The sequence below is a fragment of the Octopus bimaculoides genome, chromosome 3 (assembly GCF_046866305.1).
Source record: "Octopus bimaculoides isolate indiv1 chromosome 3, ASM4686630v1, whole genome shotgun sequence".
In the NCBI taxonomy this organism is placed as follows: Eukaryota; Metazoa; Mollusca; class Cephalopoda; order Octopoda; family Octopodidae; genus Octopus; species Octopus bimaculoides.
In genome coordinates this window covers 55,520,254-55,525,253 of record NC_142930.1, presented here as the reverse complement: position 1 = coordinate 55,525,253, position 5,000 = coordinate 55,520,254, and the positions used below count along the sequence as shown (strand labels likewise).

General features: G+C 35.6%; 1 long non-coding RNA gene across 4 annotated transcripts in view; it reads left to right on the top strand.

Annotated features, from left to right (window-relative positions):
* Positions 1–5,000, top strand: part of LOC106868458 (uncharacterized) — an 8,947-nt gene that overhangs the window by 3,899 nt on the left and 48 nt on the right. For 3 of the 4 annotated variants that reach the window (XR_016241054.1, XR_016241053.1, XR_016241052.1), the window contains one exon: positions 1–338. This exon is cut by the window's left edge. This is a non-coding gene — a long non-coding RNA (uncharacterized LOC106868458). Of the gene's footprint in view, positions 339–1,420; positions 1,763–4,063 lie in introns of those variants that run through there. The other variant, XR_016241055.1, reaches the window with a different exon arrangement.

Sequence of the window (5,000 nt, the reverse complement as noted above, 5' to 3'; positions counted from 1 at the left end):
TTTATAATTTTTGACAATAGATATTTGTCCACACACTTGTTTTGTGAAGTGCTGTTCTAAAAATCTTCTTTTCTGACTCCATTAGTGCTTAATTTCGTAATGCTAGCTCTCAGAATCCGTTGTTTAATTGTTCGTAAAATTACTCTGAAATGATGTTAGGAACCTTAAAGTGCAAGTGGTGAAATTGATTGAAGAGCTCCTAACCAGTATCAACGACATTAACATTTGGCTCATTTGCTTCGCAATGCACGCATAAAATCTCAAGACGAATTCTTATCTCTTACAGCTCATTGAAGCATGATTGTTGTTTATTTTCTAAATAAATATTTTCAACTTTAGCTTCTGAATAAATATCGCTGACACTTGAAGGATTATCGACATCGATCTTAGCTACATCATTGCTCATTAAAATTTCTCTCTTTATGAAACTGCGAAGAATTCTTTTAAATGAAGTATTAATGAGTGTCATTAATTCGTGAATTTGAAACCTTCTTCTAGAATCTCTCTACATTGAAGTCGTTTATAAATGCAAAGAAACTAAGGTTGCGAGCGGGCAAAATCTTTAGCAAGCCGGGGAAAATGCTTCGCGGCATTTTGTCCGTCCATTAAGTTCTGAGTTCAAATTCCACCGAAGTAGACGTTGCCTTTCATCCTTTCGGAGGTCGACAAAATAAGCACCAGTTGAGCTCTGGGAGCGATGTAATCGACTTACCTACCCTCTCCAACGAAATTGCTAATCATGTGGCAAATATGTATTCTGCGGAGAATGCAGTATAGTTATTTGTGAGGGGTCAGTATAATACTTCTAATTACTATCGAAGCCTAAAATATTATCTTTAGGTGTAAATCAGATTTAAAATATCAAGGGTATACTCTGGTTGTAACAATTCCAATATGAGTTACTCAAGCCAAAACTACCAAATTCAACTAACAAACACAATTTCTTATTGATTAGTATTAGTAAAAACATTTTAAAGTGTTTATATCTAGCATTCTAAGTATTTTCACAAGATGTATTTCATAAAATGAATATACGTTTTTAACTAATTCATCTTAATTTGGTAGTTCTGAACAAAGTTTCGATGCACATAAGTGAAATCAATGGCCAACAAACACGTATAAATAGAGATTAGAATTTTTTCCAAGTTCATATTGAACACTATAATTCTGGTTACAGTCAGTCATTGGAGGTGACCCCCCTTGTATTTGCATGCTAGACTTATCACCACGACCTGAACCTAGGGTAGTTCCAGCGGAAGGTAATTTACTCTCATCATCCCACTAGATTCTGAAAAGAGCCGTTGATTCTGACGTTTCTCTTCTGCTAAAATGAATAAATTTACAATCTTCGCAAACTGATATTAAAATTCATCTTTATTTACCCTCTGTCACTATTTCAATTTACTTTTATTGCTGATAGCTATCGAAAACTCGTGTACGTCACAACCTCTGTTATCTCTCTTCTAAACCTGAAGAATTGTGTCAATAAGTTCCATCAATATTTCTGATGAAAGCGGAAAGAGGTATGGTGATATGAGTCCATGACCTAATTTTCGATCCGGTGTGATGTTTTATCATAGTTACATCATTACTACATTTGACAATGCCACTTCGGTGTTACAAGTTTTAATTCTAAACAACATCGACAGCTTTCAAAGTTTATGCCAATGTACGAAAGCATTACTGTATTAAAATGTTGGAGAAATAATTGAATGTACCAACACGGAAGGACAGATAGCAAAGAAAATAAAGACAACTCCAGGTATTTCTTAGCTACAACAATTGCAATTGATGTGTTTTTATCATGTTGTGTGTTTCTTAAGAGTATGCATTGAAGTTTTGTGTTCAGAAGTTTCAGTTCAAAGAAAATTCCCGGGAAGTAACCATAAGATATTCAATAAGAACATGCTGAATTTAATGAATTCTATCGCATTAACTATTCATCTATCCAGCTATTTATCTATTTTCCTATCTGTTTATCTATCTAGTCATTTAACTACACACACACTCTCTCTCTCACACACACACTCTCTCTCTCTCACACACACTCTCTCTCTCACACACATACACATACACACACACACACTCACACACACACACATATATATGAGGTGGTATAAATAAAGTTCCCAAACTACTTATGTTTAATTAGAAATAACTTATTTACATAAGTTTTAAAATCATCTCCTTCGAAATAGTCACCTTGCGCAGCAATACCCAACTCCAAGCGTTTCTACCGCCTTTGGAATCCGGGTTGGAAGTTGTTCTTCAGCTACATATTCATCTTGGCGAAGAGATCGAAGTCCGCAAGGGCTAAATCCGGCCAATACGGTGGGTGTGGAAACGATACCATGTTGCTTTGGGCGAGAAACTCACCAGGAGAGCTCGGTGACAGGGTGCATTGTCGTCGTGAAGAATGCAGTTCTTCGTGCTCCATAAATCCGGTCGTTTTTGCCGAATGTCCTCCCTCAACTGCTTCAAAACATCGCAGTAGAACTCTCAATTGACGGTCTGGCCCTGGCGGACGAATTTCCGATACACAGTACCACATTTCCGGGGGTGACGCCCGTGGCAGGACTTCCAGATCGTTCATCCTCTTCCAGGGACAGTTTTCCGCTTTTGAAGCGCCCGTGCTATTCTAAACATTGCGTACGAACCGTTGCCTCGTCGCCGTAAGCTTGCTGAAGTATGGTCAATGTCACTGTTGCTTCCCAAATCTTACGCAAAAGTTTACGTTGGCTCTTAGTTCCTGTCCATGACAAGATCGCAGACTACAGCATACATGTGATCACAAAAACACAAATTTCACAACTTGCGAAGTAAACACAGCAATGTCATTCGACACACCGCCTCATGAAGGTTACTGCTAGCACTCACTGCACACGCAATCTTGTACTGTTATCTGCTGGCGCGCTACAGAACTAGTCCTGAAACTTTGTGATACCACCTCGTATAAATATATATTGGGTGATCCCCAAAATATTGCGGATATTTTGATACTTCTTTTATATTTCAAAATTAAAAATAACAAAGTTATTTTTAATCTAAAATATACTCTTCTTCATTTTCTACAATGCTCTTCCATCTATCTGGTAGACTTGCAACGCCCCTGTTTCAAAAGCCGCTTGTCCGTGACGAAAATTGCTCCTCCACTACTGTTCTGACCTCGTCTATAGAATTCATAGTTTTTCCGTCGAAATGATTTTAAATATTGCAGAATAAATGATAATCAGATGGGGCAATGTTCCGCGAATATGTTGGGTGGGACGTCGTTTCCCACCTAAACTGCCCCGGCCTTGGGAATGTCATCCTCGCTGTATGTGACCGAGCATTATCCTGATAGAAGAACACCTTTCATCTTCAAACCATAGATGGACTTTTTCCGATGGCACGCAGGTGTCCATCAATGGTTGAATAACCAAATCCAAGCTTCTCTGCTAGTTCCTCAACAGTTACGATGCGATTTTGTCCCATCAGGGTTTGCTCCTTTATTATTTCCATTATAGCTTTTAAAAAATAACTGTTAAAATCGAAGTGCACTCTTCAAAACTCGTATTAAGAATAAGCAAAAGTTAAAATTCCTACCGGCTTTTATAGCAAGTTGATGCAGGTAGTTTATCCGTCTTCTTTTAGTTCACGCAATTGCAAAATCCGCCTTATGTATGGGATGACCCTATATATATATATATATATATATATATATATATATATATATATATATATATATGTGTGTGTGTGTGTGTGTGTGTGTGTGTGTGTGTGTGTGTATTGCATTCGTACCTACTATATGTTAATATAACAGATAGTGAAATGAGAGTTAACATATTGGTTCAGTGTACCTAGTTATTTCCCTTAATTCAATTTAAAGTTTTAATGAAATTGAAATAAAAGAGGAATTTTATATGAATGCCCAATTCTGCTCATGACAAGAAGGGCAAATAACTTTGACTTTGAATTAATTGAATATTTTCTCATCGTTAAAAGTTAAATTTTCAATATATATCACTCATTACATTATGTACTATAGACTTAAATATTTGTTTTTATATTTGGTTAAATACAGTCAAGTGGCAGAAAACGTATGACCAGGAATTGAATATTTTACAGTGTTTTCTTACATGACTCAATGATCTATGCAGAGGCTACACTAGATCTGAAACGTTTTTCATGGATTTACGTTTTTATTGTAATATTAACTCTCCTTTCAAGAGATGAATATGATTTCTCTAAAGAATATATGTGAAGGCCACAAATTGCCATGTCTGTAAGGTATCAGAGAATTGGAGAAAGGACAAACTTATATCCAATTTCGTGCTTTCTGCAATAAAATGCAACAAATAATGCAAATCAGAAATAAGCTTGCTACTCTAATTAGCAACAAATAGTGTTTTGCTAATTCGAAGGGCACTGTTCAAAACCTACGCAGTCACAGTATATCCTGTAAATAGATGCATCATTAACAAAATCACCAGAAATAGCCTACAACTCAATGTTAAATATTTATTCTTTAGAATATTTCATGTCATAGATTATGGTGTTTTCTTCGCTAAAATCCATTTATCAACTTTTAAAGTGAATAGTTTAGTATCCATACTGGAAACAAATTCCGAGGATTGATAGATTTTGAATAAATCCTGTTATCAGCTGTTATGCATCTCATAGCTGAGAGAACAAAATTCATAGATATAAGAATTTTAACTTACATTTAAAATCTGTACACATAGAACGGAAAAGGAAAAACAATCAAGACCAATAAGAAACACTAATCGCTTTACGTTAATGTCCACAATGGAAATTCTGCAAGATGGCATTGTAAACAAAAAAAAAAAAGAAAGAAAAAAGAAAGCTCATAACAATACAACTTCTTTAATAAAAATATTAAACTAACCAAATATAATATTTTCATATATACCGCAATATGTCTGCCGATATTTTCTTAATAGTCTCAACGATAAACCTCTTATGATGTTAGAAACTAACAGGACCTTCAGCAGGCAGTT